The sequence below is a fragment of the Corvus hawaiiensis genome, chromosome 10 (genome assembly GCF_020740725.1).
Source record: "Corvus hawaiiensis isolate bCorHaw1 chromosome 10, bCorHaw1.pri.cur, whole genome shotgun sequence".
Taxonomy (NCBI): Eukaryota; Metazoa; Chordata; class Aves; order Passeriformes; family Corvidae; genus Corvus; species Corvus hawaiiensis.
In genome coordinates this window covers 7,971,546-7,988,211 of record NC_063222.1, presented here as the reverse complement: position 1 = coordinate 7,988,211, position 16,666 = coordinate 7,971,546, and positions in this window count along the sequence as shown.

Genomic DNA, 16,666 nt, shown 5'->3' with positions numbered 1-16,666 from the left:
TTATCTAATATAAAAACCACGTACTTGACAAGGACCAAAGTGTGAAAAAGCTATGATGGGCAGATGCTGAAAGTGTTCTTGCTTCTTGGTGTTATTTGGGAAGCAGGAACCCAGCTCTCACATTTCTAGTGCCAGTCTTTCTCTTGTGTGTTCACCAAGTTTGGGTGAAACCTGCAGGTGGAAGGCGAGAGACATATGAAAATATTAAAATACTACACAAGTCATTCTTTACTGCTGCTTTGCAATTTTAAAAGGTTTTCCCTTTATGTCTTTGATACAAGAATAACCTGAAAGCTATTATTGGTATACTTTAAATTTTTGTGCAGAAACTTTTAAGTGAACATTAAGTTATGAGTTATTCCTTTTAGCTGAGTTTCTTCTGAGCAATGCTTTTTCTTTCAGCTTTGACTGGTGTAAATTAAAAATTTCCCTTGACTGCACATGGCAGGTTGGTAATTAGTAATACATGACTGCAGTGCACAGTTGGTGTCACATTCATGGGGTGCTCTGGTGGAAGGTTCATATGGGAAAATTCGAGTAGGCTAAATTCATGCCTATGGTGACTTATTGTCAATTTTAGACATCCCAGTTTCAAAAATAAAGTCTTTCTTATTTTACTAATAAAGGTGTGCAAAACCTATGAATTGATAATGATGGCATTGATATGTTGCCTGATGGTTCTTCATGATGAGCAGTAAACAGTAGTCTAGTTTTGAAAAATACCTGTCAGGCAGGCAGGTAACAGCCAAGGTGACACATTATTGTGTGGCCTGTGGTTTTGGTTCATTCCCACCAGCTGTGGAGGCTCTTTGCCAGCTCCCAGGAGGAGAATGTTGGCTCTGCTGCTGGTCCAGCTGCCCCTTGCTGGGGAGGCAGCTTTCTGCAGCCTCCTGGCTGACCTGATGGCTCTTGCCTCATCCTCAGACTTCTTCTACTTTAGCTTAAAGCCTTCAGGAAAAGGAGCATGAAGCAGGATAGGGCAGTGAAGCAAAGGTTCAGAAAAGATGCAGTTCTGCAGCAGAGCTGTCAGTGACACAGCAGTGCAGTGAACAGCAGCTCTGTGTTACCTGTCTTTGACTCAGGTAACCGTGTGTGCTCAGCCTCATGAGCTGTTCCTACTCTGGGGATGTAAGATGGTTTAAATCCTCTTTATCTCTTTTTGTTGCTCCCACTCCTTACTTCTGAACTTCCAAGTCCATAAAGGATATTTTCTGCACTTCTGTTTTCTGTTAGCTAATCTCTCTCTTATTGAGTCTGATTCTACACTTTAAAAATCCCAATCCTCTTGGCAAATCATGTCTTTTACTCTTGCCTTTCCCCTCTGATTTCTGTCAGTTGCCTTTTCAGCTCATTTCCAAGGGGCTCTGTATTTTTGGGGAAATATTCTGTAATTGCATGTAAGAAGTGCAGTCATTTGTCTGATCATTTTTTTCTCCAGGTGTAGAGTTTATCATCGAGTATCACTGCTGCAGGTAATGTGATTTCCTATAGGAAATACTACTTGTATGTTATTAGAAAATAGAGAATAGGCAGAGTGCGAGTAGGTCACAGGTACTGCACGTACGGGGCTCAGCACTGTGTCTGGCACATGAGGATGTTGCTGGGGATGCGGAGAGGGATGCGAGCAGCAGTAGCACAGTTTGGCCAGAGTGACCCTTCCTTTGAGAGGCTACAGGTTTGGTGTGTGTGGGTTGGTGGCCAGACATTGTTGGGAAGCCAGGTGCTCTCAAACACCCACACACAGCTGTGTGGGGCATTCAGTACCTGGAGCTGATAACAGATTTATAAAGCAGCCAGTGCTTTAGAAACCTCTGCTTTCAAAATGCTGTTTGTGTGAACGTTTAGCTTTGAGTTTCTGGTGTCAGGGATGGGCTCTGTCAGTGAGTGAGATTTGCAATCTTTCCTGTTCCTTCTGGGCTGCAGGTGGGTGGTTGGGACAGTCTCCCCTTGATCTCAGGCTAGCTGGCAGGGTCAGACACTGCCAGTGTCACCCTGTGACTGCACTGAATCCTCTGCATGCAGCAGAGGAGATCAGATCTTTGATTTCCTATTCTCTCAGTCCATTAGTTCTAAAAAGACTTTCTGCTGCAGCTGTTTGACGCGCTGTGCTGCCAGGAGTGACAGGTGTAAGAGTGACCTCTGCCCCTTGTTCCCCTGTTCAGACTGACCCTTGCCATTTCCATGCAGCACCAGTACATCAGCCACACCCTGCTTCCCTCCAGTGCTGTCTGCCTGATTGATTAACACTCTTAGGGAGAGAAAAGGCAATTGCAAATCCAACAGTGTTGGAGTTGGTACAACAGAGGGACAAAATGAGCCCCAAAAGTTACCCAAACAACAGCTTCATGGCCTGACACAAAGCCTGTTCCCAGGACTGGCCTGCAGCCTCTCCTGGAGAGCACTGGGGGATGATAGCTGTGTCACTGTTGTCTGCTGCTTGATTGAAACTGGATTTTTCTCCTGCCTTACCCTGTGGCACAGTTTAGAGCTGTCTGAAGGCTGCTGGAAATAAGTGCTGCCTGGAACATTCTGCTTCCTTCAGGTCCTTCCTGTAGCTGCCGAACTTCTGGACATGTGTGGTCTGATTCGGAGAGGTCTACAGGGTTACATTCATGGTACAGGGAGGTTTTGCTTTATTTGGAGGGGAATGAAGAAAGAAGAAAGTTCATAGATCAAGGGACAAAAGTCCAGTGACAGCCAGGAGAAGATTTTAATCTGAATGTCCTCATCTTACTGTATGGCCTTTAACTTCTGGAGGCAGAAGGTAAGTGAGGAGGTCTCTACCCAGACAGAGTACTGGTAGCTCTCATCTGAGGTTCTCCACACCTCAGAGAATGCTCCAAAGTGGGCAGTTTTCCATTCCTTTTTGCCTCTACAGCAGCAAAGTCACAGAACCAGATCTGGGCTGCACACTGGTTGTTCATGGTGACATCAGTTTCAGGTTTGGGATCTGGTTTCCTTGGTGTTTATCTGCATATTGTGGCCTGAGCCAGAGCCCATTGAAACAAAAGGAAAGATTACTGCTGGCTTGACAGTCCAGACACTCCAGATCTCAGGGCATTCCTGATCAGTACTGGGAGGGCAGAGAAGGGGGCCTCCTTTTAGGCAAGTACAAGAGGCTGTGTGGTTTTATTTTTAAAACAAAAGAAACACAAATGAAAACCAAGCTTTAGGAGCATTTTCAGCTGTAGGAGGAACTTCTGCTCAATGAGCAAAGAACTGGAGAGTATCAATGGATTTGTCTTGCATTCATGTTCCTGGTGGGAAGCAGCATGGAGGTGACCCCTGGAGCTCTACATGTGTGATTGCCCAGCTTACTGGTGCCAGGCAGTTTGTGCCTCTGTGTGGCGTGAAGGCAGCCAGCCAAGGAAGTGGGATGGGGAGGAGGAGACAGCTCCAGTGATTCCCAGTGTCAGTGTGGAGCTGCTGGGGGACAGCAGCCAGCAGGTGTGTTACTCTGGAGTGGCAGTGGGGATATGAGGGGTGAAGGAACGAGAATGGGAGCTTATAGGGAATGGGGATGGAAGAGATGAGGATACTCTCCTGTGAAGTGGTAGAGGTGGCTCCAGCGGAGAGGAAAGGATATGGAGGTGGAAATGCTAGCTCAGAAAGTATCTGGGGATTACTGGGAAGTGCATCCTCCCTCACTGGAAAACCTGTGTCTTACTGCTGGAGATCCCTGCATGGGGCTGCTGTAACCCTGCTCTATAACTGGGGGGATTATTGACCCCCACCCCTGCCCTGCCCAGGAGGCACCTGTGACACTTGTGGCTGTCAGAAATGAGCAGTCACACTGGGCCATCTGAAAATTGTAGTCACAGCTCTCGCTTTGTCTGAGACTGGGCTCTGGCTGGACTGCATCCATCAGAAAGTATCCAAATTGCAGATCATCTGGGGCATTGCGCAGTTTGGTTAGTCCAAGTCAATTCAAAATGAAATACTATCTTTTGATCCTCTTTACAAACAATCCTTTTCAAATTTTTTTTGGCAGAAACAACCTTTTTTTTTCCCCCTCATGGAAAATTCCTATTTTCTCAGAAACAGAAAATCCCCCCTATGGAAAATTTCCAGTGAGCTCCAATTCTAAACCTTGATGCCAGGAAACATGTAGCAGGCATTAGCAGAGGGTGACTCAGGGTGTAATGTATCATTTAATTCTGACTAGGGCAACATAGCCACAGGAATTTGAGAACACAAGCAGGCTCTCAGCATCCCTAATTCAATATTCAGTAGGCAATCCACCAAAACCACATATGCAGAACAGGGAAAAAGTGTTAAAATAACACTTCAGTTTTGAAAGCCCAGATCTACCCTGAGAAAGAAACTGGGAAAATGCCATCAGATGCACCGTCTCTGCTTCCTCTTGCTGACTTCCAAATCCAACGCGTTCATGTTAGAAGAAGATGCTTTTATTTTGTATTTTTATGTTTTTAGCAGATAGTTTCACCACCAACCAGTCTGAGAGAAGGTTTCCTGCTCTTACAAGCAGTGGAGAAAATTACCTGGCATTTTGCAGGTACAACAGACTTGAAGTTTGTTCTGTTGTTGCACAAGAAATAGTCTGCAGCCCTTCTCCAACAGCTCTGCTGCTGCTTTCCTACTCAGAAGAGACCGGCTGACTGAGAAAGTACCTTTCCCTTCAGCAGAACAAGGGTGTGAGATACAAGTCTGTGTCAAAAGGTAACTTAAAGCCTATTCATGGAAGCATCACCCAATTTAGCACAAGTCCTGGGGAAAAAAGGAGGCTTCTGGACAGGAAATGTGGCTTTGCAGTACAAGATGGTGTCACCTCAGTAAGGGAAAAAAATGGAGAAAGGCAAGTAAAGTGCTTCAAGATGTGCCAGTGCTAAAGTATTCTTCCACAGTGTGTTGGATGGGTCTCTCCTTGTTTTCATGTGGACCACACAGACTCATCTTTTAGAGCTGAGGTTAGAGGCTTTGATTAAGTATCTCAAATTTGTGTCCTAAACATTGCCTTCAGTGTATGTTAATCCTTTCCAGACACTGGGTACTTTCCCTTCTCTATGTTGTGTGACCCTCTGGCTCCCTACCTGCCTTTTAAGAGCTGAGCAAAAGGAGCTGGTTGGGGTTTGGGTACATGGGGTTATGGGTTAGCCCTTTGTCACTGGAGCAGCCCAGCAGTGCTCTGGCAGCACAGCTTAGGGGCAGAACTTCTGTTTTGAAATTGTTGTCAAAGGCAATGAAAAGGCATTTTATTTATCACTAATTTCACTTCGAGTATGAAGGACAGGTTTCTTCTGCTGAAACACAGCTGTGAATTTTTGGGGGCATGTAATTTGTTTTGAAAATTAAACCATTAGTAATTTAAAGATGCTAATTTTTTACTATTCCAAAAGTATTTGTTGCAGCTGAACTAAATTTGGTTTGGTTTTTGAATCTTCAAAGTTGTTGACTTTTATCTGCAACCTTAAGAATCCAATGCAAGGTGGGCACTAACCAAATGTCCTTACCAATGTACTTGATCCTGACTTGTGCATGTCTTTGATGCTGTTTGCCTCAGAGCCTTCTATTCAAGGCAAGACTTGAATTTTTAATGTAAAAGAGAAGCAGGAACCAAAAAAAATCCTTTTAGAATAAGAAAGAACTACTGAAAAACCTCTTTCATGTCCTCTATGCATTATAAAAAGGGAAGAAAAAAAGTAATCCAAAGGTTCCTTGCCCCCTGCCTTTGAAGGTCTCCTTTCATGATCTGTTCAAGCAGTTCTCTCCTGGTTTTTTGGGTTTTCTCTAGTGTGAGCCTTCCCCACAAAGAAACAGATGAATAACATTTGTCTTGTTTGTCATTATATAGAATATGAAGCTTTACATTACTGCCTCTCAGGTGCCGTCTTGAGCTGCTCTTTGCACTTTCCAACAACAGACAAAATCTTACTGCCTTTTCCTGCTGCAGTCTTGGTTTTGAGAGTGATAAAAATGAAAGTCAAAATGGGATGACAACATTTAGGACCCATTTTGCTTCTCAGAGGCACGGAGTTGGAAACATTGAGCTTTCATTGCTCCTGCAGGAAAGACCAACAAGATGTTTTGTGAAGGAAGTTTTGTTTCTGCACAGTTGAGCATGGTTGCAATCTCCTAATGACAAGATTTCCACCTGAGCAGCTGTTGGCAGTTCTGCAATGTTCACTTAGCCTGCTATCTTTTCTAAATATATAAATAGGAATTTAGAAAGAAAAAAGGTAAGATGTAATAGGAAGTTATCATGCAGGATGATATGCAAGCTCAGTGTTCCTTGGTTATCTTATATTTCTACACTGAGTGCACTATTGCATAATGTCACAAGGGCTGGATATTTTCTCGAGTGTAGTGATGCATTTTAATTAAATTCACTGCTTAAAGTGCAGTTATTCATTAAAGGTACCCAGTTGTCCTGAAAGGCATGCTGACCTTGGATATAACAATCCTCTGAAGAGGACTGTTAGGGATATGAACTAAATAAACATTATTTCACATAATTCACAGACAAAAAACATGGACAGTTTCTTGAGCAGTTGACTACATCCATGTGTACTGTTCACCTTGCTAGTGCCTCTGAAAGCTTCCAGGTCACACCGTTCCCTGTCTGACATCAGTAAATCAAGGCAGGTCCTTCTCTCACAGAATCTGGACTTTGGCTCTTGCACCAGGGCTGACCCTCAGCCCCCCACGCAGCTCCAGCCTCTCTAGGGACGGGGTGGGAGCCTTGGGCACTCCTGGTTAGTGGGTCACCTGTGAAGGGCATTTTCATAAGGAAAGCAAGCAGATACAAAAGCTCTGCAAAATTCAAGCTGCATTTGTCAACAACAAAGAATGTACAGTTCTCAGCTAACAATAAAACATTTATTCATTTCCATGCTCCTATTTTTTGTTTTTCACTGCTCAAGTATTCTCTGTGTTGAGGTTGAATCTTTCAGGCCCCAGTAGCCCTCTGCCAGTAGATGTCTTCCCTGGAACAGAGAGGCGCTGTTTTTCCCTAGAATTGCCCTTGTCTAGCCTCAGTGTAAAATATCCTTTGTTGTAGAAATGTGTTTCTTAGTTCTCTCATCTGCCCAAGGTTCCTTTCTTTCTGAAATTTTTTCTTTTATCTTCTCAGATCCAGCACTATGACTTTGATCTTGTTTTCTTCTGCTGGTGTTATCCCATCATCAGCCAGTGAGAGACAGATGAGAAAACTGGCTTTATCAGGAAGACAGTTATTCTTTTGTTCTCCAGGATTACAAAGGGCTCGGCTTCTAATGGTCTTTACTTAACCTGTGCATGGATAAGCAGGTAAAAGACACCACTGTCTTTACTGAGCACAAGGAACAGGGGGCAATAGGCAGTGAAAGATGGGCAAAAGATAAGGAAGCAAACAATTAACTTTCAAACAAATAAATTTGATTGAAGAAGCTTCCCCACCTCCTGAAGTGTCCATGAAGCTGTAACAGCTCATTCTACTTTGAAAATTTAAACTGCAGCCCAAAATCTGAGTGTGCTTCAGTGATGGTAAAGGCTTGAAAAGGTATGACATGTTTTTTGGTTCTGCCAGGATAATGTAATCTCCTGCTGTCTAGGAAGTGGTGATGAAAGAAAGGCTGTCTTTGGGGGTTGCAAGTGTCTGCCAGGTAAGTAAAGTAAGTGATGTGTAAAGGTCAGAGCGCTCTGTTGATAAGGGGATGCACTGAAAGGGCAGAAGAACCACAGAGGACTTCTTGTGTCATTACAGCAGGTGCTGTATGAAGTTGAGAGAATAGCTGAACAAAGCAAACCACAAGGATGACAGGATATTTAAAGCAAAGTGGGGAAATAATGAGTCATCCCCATTTATCGAAGTGGAGGGAAAAAGATTTCTGTCTCAGTTAATTTCTCGATCGGATATAAAGGCAGCCTTTAACAAAAGGGGGAAAATCCAAATTCCATTTAATTTCCTTTAGCCCAAGCAACCAAAATCCCTTTAGACTACAGAAGCTACCAATTATGTAATGTTGTTACCAAAAAATCAGTATTTTCCAGGCATCTGCAGTTGAATCTGTCCTTGTAATCAGAGGGATGTGTTGCTTGGTTGTAAACAAACACATCTGTACTCAGGAGTGTTCCTCAGATACCCAGAGTTAAACAGCATCAGTGAAACATGAGAGAAACATCCTCAGCCATGTGCAGAGCTGAGTGAGGGCACCTGGACCCTGGAGTTACATCACAGCACAATGGCCTCGTGCTGCTCTCCTGGTGTGCAGGGCTCGTGGCTCAGGGACTGAACACCTGCTTGAAAGGCCTTATTTGGAACAGATCATTCCCGTGGAATAGGTAAGGTATTGATTTGGGAATATACTGGATTGGGTGTTCCTTATTGAAAGTTTGGCTTCCCAAAAGGAATGGTTCCTTGGGGGAAGACCTTGCCAATGCCTCAAGGTATCTTCTCTGCTTTGTGTGAGTTTATGCTTCAGACCCTCTGGTATGTTAAGTGGACTCTTTGGCCACCAGAAGCTTTTCCAAAGAGCTTTCAGGCAAGTTGCTACTTATTATTCTGGTAGTAAATCAGGTTGCACATGTTGGTTGCCCCAAGTGCCCAGCACTTCCACAGGTGGTGCTGTTGGAAATAATCCTCCTTAGCAAGGCAGGCTGGTGCTGTGAGGAGAGCTCACTCCTCATGGAGACTGTCCATATGCTCTGTTACTGTCCATCTGTTGGTATGAAGAGAAACTTCCAAGAAATGGAAGTCTGATAATGTGCACAGTGTGAGGTTGTGTGTAGGGATAGGTTAATGTTGATATCATTGGTGCCTGGTCACCTAGGTGATGGATCTTGCTGCTATAGTAACCTGCAGGCTGCATTGCTCATCAAATAGGGATTTTTACAAATAGGATTGTTTTAAGGTGGTGTTGCCCTGTCTGTTGCCCTTTTAAAATTTTTACACGAGTTGTAAGATGAGACTTTGGAGTACAGGTTTTATTATCTGTTTTTACCTTGAAATTGTGTCCTGGAAAAGGCATGATGTTTATGCCCAAACACTGAACTTAGGATAGAGATGGTTGGAAAAAAAAATGCTGTTGCTTTTCACCTTCTGAAGTCTTGCCTCTTAGGCCCATCCTTCACTATGGAAGATGATGTTTTAGAGGAGTTGGAGCCAATTCAATATATATATCCTAGGCATCCATATGAACTTCTCACTTGTGCCCTCATGCAAACCTGCAGCCATGTGCTGTGCCAGGGTCGTGTCTGGAACATGGATATTCTGTGCATGGCTTGTGGTACATTGTGGGGCACTGTAACATCTCTGTCTTGACCCAGAAAAGAAAGAATTTTAATGCATACAGTGCCTTCAGCTCATGATTAGTGTAGTGTGTTCATCCAGGGATAAACCTGATATGCTGCTGGGTAGCAGATTTTCATGGGTTCACACAGCAGCACATTATGGGGTGTGTGATCACACACTAAGATCTGTGAAAGATGGGTCAGCAGTCATGAGGGCACAGAGTGGGAGAGCAGCTCATAAGAGTATGGATTTTTCTTTTTGATCACTACAGAAGAGCAGGCTGTGTGTTTTTAGGAGTCCCACACTGTTTTATCTTTTCCACTTGGACAATATTGGTAGTAGGAGATTTTTTAATTCCTTTATGGTGGTACTTAGATCGAGAGATTTTTCAATTCCTCTTGGCAGAACAGGATGGGACAAGCGGGAGTATGTCATGATGACTTGTGGAGGGACAAACGGGCATATCCTTCACAATGTGACCTGACTGAACAGATTTTCTGCTTTCTGGAAAATTTTGCAAGGCATAAATAAAAATCTGGAAAAACACTGATGAAATCAAACCCACAAGTGATTAAAAATGAGACTGCCAACTTTCTGTCTCACACAGGGCACTCCAGGTTTACCATGAAGGCAGAGTGAGCCAACATGTGCACCCCAGGACTACACGAAGACAAATCCCAATATAAATGGGGAACCATAACATACAGCAGCCCATTTCTTAGAAGTTAAGTCTGTGGAAATACCCCAAAGAGTAACCCCAGTCATGCTTGAAACGTTCAGGAGAGTGTTCTGGTGTCCCACCCTGCAGTATTGAAACTGCTTTGCCTGCCCTTGGCACAACCAACTGTGCAGCTGTTGATGCAGCTGTGTTGGGTGTTTTGAAAAAGCCTGAGAAGAATATATGTTCATGGCACTCCAGCTGTAATATAAACCTGAAAATATTGCCTCTGGGCATTGACAAGACTTTAACTGCTCTACAGACCAGCATCTTTGCTGACAGAACAGGCACTAGCTGTGTCCATGTGATCTGCCAGCTGATGGTTTCTCATGTTTGGGATTGAAGTAGAATACATGTTCCCAGGAACAGGGGTGGTTGGTGGGCAGGGATACAGTTTGGTAGGCCTTGAAGATAAAAACACAGGGGAATGGAAGCTGCCATTAAAGGATGCTCTGTGCATAAAGTCATCTGGATTTGCTATGTCTACACTCCAAAGAGAGGGTGGGTAGAGAAAGATTGTGGTGTAGTTTGGGCATTTACCGGTGAACTGGGGCATCTACTTCTGTTTGGATTGCCCTCATTCCTGGGCAGAAAGGTGTCAAGCAGTGTAGGGGACAAGAAGAGAGTGTAGAGAGCTTGTTTCAGTTGTGTGAATATTGGGCCCATGTAATTAGCTGCATTTGAACTAATCCAAGTATATTTTTCGTTGCTTGTCCATTGGCACTATTGACTCTTAAATGTGCTGGACTCCAGTTGACCCCACGAGCCTCTTCTAATCAATGGGCAGCTGTCCTCCATGTCATGTGCCAGTTTTCAAAGAAGCAACATCATTGAACATCATCATAGATGTCATCTTCATTCCCTTGTCCCTGGGACCTTCTGAACAGGAACATGGTAGTTACTGGATGTAGTTTAATTTGCTTCTTGGGCTTTTATTTCATTTGGGCTGCAAAGCAGAGGATACTTACATAGCAAGGTTAGATCAATTCTGCCAGCTGCTGACTCCAAGCTTGGTTGAATTTGTATAACATGGGCTGATGTTGTAAACAAGAGTGGTTCTGTCTCTCACTGAAAACTCTTCATCAGCTGTGCAATACTGAGATTTTGTTAGGTATTAACTGAGTTCTGGGTGTGACAGGATGTCTCATGTTGCTGGGGGGGATGGCAGGTTCCTTCCATGTGACCTGATTTGCAGCAGTTTTGGGTATGACAAACCAGGTCTCTGAACAAAAGGATTGTTCACTGGGTCACCCTCCCAAAGAAGTCAAAACTGAGGATGTCCAAGCAGGTATTTGCCTTGAGTCCTCAGTTGCACACTTCAGTCTGCACCTCTGTTTAACATGCTGGCTGTGGGTTTATTGTTCTTGTTTTTTCTCATCTTCTTGGTGTGTATTTTCAGGAGTGCATTCATGCAAGGCACTGAAGTACCAAATCTAAGGAACCAGGGCAAGCAGGAGGGTGCCTGCTGTGCAAATATTGACAGGGCATCACACAGAAATTTCAATAGTGACAGAAGAACTGAAAGAGGGGAGAGGAGATTCAGGCTCTTCCTTTCTCAGTCCTGCACCTGGTTAACATGAAAGTCTCCATCTCCTAAGGATTATTAGTATTGTTACACTGTCCTGTGATACTTCATCCCTCTTGGGTTCAAGGTAATGATAGTTCTCTGAGATCATAACATAAAATCCTGAGGGGTTCATGGAGATATCCTAATTAGAAGAGACAGCAGACTCACTTAGAGGATGTGGCTGTCATGGAACACCACAATTACTGTATCTGAGCTTTCAAAGCTGTTCTTCAACAGTCAAACTGCTGGCAAGAGATGACACTTTCTTTCCTCCTTCCCTGCCTAAACTCTGCTGAAGAACTGGTGCTGGTTTTCAGTGTCATGTTCCTTTCTCTTCAGTGTGTTCTGCTCTTGCCAGAAAGCATTTTATTCAGGCTGAGTGTGATCACTCACTCTTAACAAATCCTGAATCATAGGCTGGTGTGGGTTGGAAGGGACCTTAAACATCATCTTGTTCCAGCCCCCTGCTATGGCAGGGACACCTTCCACTGGACCAGAGCTTCATCCAACCTGGCCTTAAACACTTCCAGGGATGGGTCATCCAGAGTTCTCTGAGCAATCTGTTCCAGTGCCTTACCATCCTCACAGTAAAGCATTTTTTCCTGATACCTAGTCTAAACATGCCCTCTGTCCATTTGAAGCCATTCCCCCTTGTCCTGTCACTCCATAAACTTGTAAATAGAGGAAGAGGAATACTGAGAAATAAGAAAAAAGGTGGGACTTTGCTCACAGTAGGTTACTTGCATGATGGATGAGCATGAGCTGGTGAAAACTGGGGGCTGCTGGTGTAAGCTTAATACCTCCTCAAACTCCCTGGCTTTTCTGCAGCTGACTAAAATATGCATTATGCTCAGAACTGTAATTGCAGGCACATTTTCTGGAGGCCAGGCACCCAACACCAGAGAAACTGGAGTCAGTGGTGCTTCACACCCCACATCTGAGGCTGGTACTGTGCTGCATGTGCACTAAGTAGCCTGCCACGATGAGCCTGTTGGTTCAGACACTGCTCTGGCAGAGCTCATGGTGAGGGAACACTTGCCTGCACCTGCCAGAAGATGGGTTTTGCCAGACCTAATGACTTTGAGATAATATTCCTTATGGTGGGAGAAATACAAGCCAGCCTCCCCAAATCCCCTCCCACTCTTCTGGTCTGCAGGCCTCTGGCAGGCAGGAGGGGGGCTTTGTTTCAGTCTGTGGCTTTTCCACATCCTTTGGGCTCTTTCAACATCAAACAAGCAGAATATTCCAAGGTTGGTTCAGGTACAGCAAAAAGCCAAGTTCTTGAGTACAGAACTAGAAATGGTGACACAAGGGAAAGGGCCAGGGAGAGCTGAGGTTACATCTTCTCTTGTTCCTGGGGCTCTGTCCCTCGCTGGGGCTCTCGGGGAATGGGGCAAGAATGCAGCTGAACCCCCTTGGGGCTGAGACTTCACACACACTTTCTCCAGCAACTACTTAAATGTAGCCCCAGCCTTTTATGCTAAACCAGCATCTCCCCTACATTCCCTTTCTCCCTTGTGCCTAAGTTGTATTTTAACACTTGAATTCGTAAGTAAAGGTAGGAAATAGGGCCCTTCCCACTTCCTGGGCTTTCCTGGCTTTTAGGCTTGTACCCCATTCTTTTCACTAGTGCTTCCCCACCAACTTGAATGCCCTCCCTGCTGGTTCCAGAAATGATATAAAGTCAAAGTATTTTGATTTGTGGAACCCCTAACATGTTTCCAGGTAAATTCTGGCTACTTCTAAGAAAATCTCCCCCTAAATCATAAAAAGCATAAACTGTACAACAGCTCTGGTAATTTTGCTGTCTTGGGTATGCTCCCTGCTTATCCCATGACATAAAAATCCAGCTTGGGTATTTAGGGTACTGTCTCCAAGCCACATTTTCCCTTCCTGTTCTCACCATCCCTCCCCACTTTTTGGCACATCGTGTGAAGGAGTTTTGGTGCCACAACAGGCAACCAAATGTTAACAAGCCCCCTGGCTCTGGCTTTTCAGCAGTCCTGCCACCAGTGGGTTGTTCAGGTCAAAGCCATAGTGCATCTGGCCTCTGTATACCTTTTGAAATGTGAATACTTCTTTTCAACTGCTAACTGAAGGATGCTAAATGTTGGCCTTTTATATACCAGAGTTTGTAAAAGAGAGAAAACCAAGATACCTGGAGCTTGCTAGTTTCCAGGAAGGAGACTAATCCAGAATAATTTCTACTATTAGGAGAAAATTGCTCTCTTGTTATTTTTGACATACATAATGGTAATAGTTTTTCATTTACCCTCTTAGGTAGCCCAAGGCTTCTGCTGCTGCTGAACCATAAAAGTTTTTTTCAAGGAAAAGAGGGAGCAAAGGATGTGATCCCTGATAGCTGTATCAGGGATTGACACATTGCCCTGGCTGGTGTGGCAGGTACCCAGGAATGACAAGAAATTCAGCTCAGTTCAGCTGCAGATGAAAGCTGTAACTTTTCATGGAGGCCACTGGATTGATTCTCTACTTTTGGCTACAGGTAATTGCTTTACCTCATGTAATTATGTGTGGTAATTAGAAGTAGATTGTATGAGGAATAGCAAAAACCATGAGTAAGTACATCCTCTGCATTTGTGGTCCGTTCCTTTAAGAGTGATTATGATTTTTTTAACAGTTTCTTTTTTTTTAGCCTAGCCTGTCTCTTGCTTTCTGTTTAGTTGATCAGGCATAAGAAGGGAAAATAAAGGTATATTTTCAGCACATTACAGAGTTCTGTTCATTTTTACAGCACACTCTCTAATACAAGCCCTTACTGGAATTGCAGTGGAAAAGCAGAATGATTTTAAGGGCTCTAAAATTCTCACTTCCTTCCAGTCTGATACAGTGAGGGACAGCTAAGACACCAGGCAGACCTCAGAAATAGATGCAGCTCAATACACGACAAACACATTTTGGTTGGCTTGGAATATATTAAGGCAGTTATCCTGTGCTCTCCCTTTAATACTGGTTTGTTTGGGTTTTTTTTACATAAGTGCTTTTTTGAAAAGCGAGAAGTGGCAAGGTAGAGGACAGTTTAATAAAGGTTTATAAAGGTCCCACTTCTTCATTACTTGAGAAGTGCTATCATGCTGCTATTCTTAATGAAAGGTCAGTCAACTAAATTGTCCCTGGGATTCCACTTAATTACAGTCAAGAGATGGAAACTTTGTTGTCACAGACTAATAAACTAGCAGATGGCATAAGGAAGTCGGCAAGGTGGCAGTTTTAAATAGAAACCTGCTTGCTTAAAAATAGAAAAGACAGTAGATTTGAGCGAGATGTTCTGTAAGCAGCATTGTCACTTCTCCACTGCAGGGCAAGAGACACAGTTTTAAGCTGTGTTAGAAACGTTGAGTTCATTGTCAGTGTTTATCCTCTAAGCCTCTAACTGAAGGGCCTGTAGTGGAGGAGATTTCTTATTGAGAAATATTTTAGTCTGAAACTCGGCCTATGATGACTTGGGTGATTTTTCTTAATGCTTGCAAAGCCATTTATCCAGGGATGTAATTGAAATCCCAAGATGCCACAGAACGACGTGGCTGTGACTGAGACCCAGTCTTGAAATGTTAAATAAGTAAAGAGTTAATGGTTTAGACCCTTAATGTTGACCCATTTTATAATTATTTTGATGTTTTCCTGTACTTGTTTTGGGTTCATTGTTATGCTGAGAATAACTTGCCTTCCTTGTCAGCCCTGCAATTTTTTTATGGTACAGTAGAAGTAATATTCCAGTACTTCAGCTATGCTCACAAATACTGCAAACTCTTAGCGTGCTTGAGGCACTTGTGCATATTACCATGTATAAAAGAAAAAATAAGTCTAAAGAAGCATTATTTAAATGCATGTGAACATTGACAGCATCCTGCAGGTTTTGTGCCCTCCCCTGGAGCAGTTGTTACTCTGAGTGTCCTTCTGGGGGCCAGTTCATGCTGTACAGGGTGCTGCAGTTCAAGCTGTGCTGGGCACGAGGTGCAGACCCAGCAGGGAGGGCTGCCAGGTGAGGCTTCTTGCTGGAGAACAGCCAGGCTGGCCCCAGCAGGCTGCCCCGAGCTGTGGACAGGGGACACCCCAACACCTGCACTCCGATGTCAGTCTCACATATTTGACCAATACTGCTCCCCCTTCAAACAGGAAATTAGCAGTGCTCTGGAGAAGACCCAGGCTGATTCAGCAGTTGACAGGCTAGCACCTGATGCAAGAAAGGGCAGAGCCACACTGTCACTGCTGCCTGGTGCTGTGCTGCTGGCTTGGCAATGGTGTGATGCTGCTTTTCCATTTGTTTGCCTCTGAGCAAATCAATAGACTAGTTCTGTCAGGAGCCCTGGTGAACATCAAGAGCCTTGTGCCTATTTCTCTCAGTATCTGTCACAAATGACCTAAATATTACAAGAGGATCTTTACTCTTCTGACTGCACACTTGTCCCACCAGTCCCACAGACTGACTGGGTGTGGGGGGTAGAGCCACGTTAGATATAAATGGAAAGAACAAACCCCAACTTTAACTTCTGCCTTTAAACTGAAGATTCTAGTGTCAAGCTTTCTCTGGTTTTATCAGATGTAAGACTTTGTAATCACTTTTCCTCAGCTGCATCCTGGCTTTAGGTTTCTTCTCTGTAACAAGAGCTGCCCAGTGGATCACTGGGCTGGAGGCAGAGGAGGTAATGCAGCATTTGTCATACAGAGGGCTGTCCCTGAGGAAGAGTGCAGCTAAACAACCTAAAAAAAGGGCAGGGCCCAGTCTGTGCTTGAGAGTGCTGAAGGGGTAGAAAGCAGGATGATCAGGTGGATTGAGAGGGCTGACACACAAGGACTTCTGCCCTGTTCTGGACATTTCCTTGCTCTAAGACTACTGTCATATAGGATAAATGTTATTAGAAGAGTTAGCAGTTGCCTTACAGCTTTAGTCAGGGAAGACCCTGGTGGGCTGTCTCCCAGTTTGCATGTTGAGTGCGAGATGTTTGGATCTGGCTGTGAGCACTCCCATTTCCATAAACTCAGGACCATCTTGTCTCAATTTGAGCTTCTGAAATTAGAGGCTGTTGTGGAAATGCAGCCCCTTATCTCTGCGTGAGATAAAAGTTGCAATCCCCGTGCAACTTTTACCCACAGGGTGGGATGCTGGGAAGACCAAACAGGTCCAAATATTTAA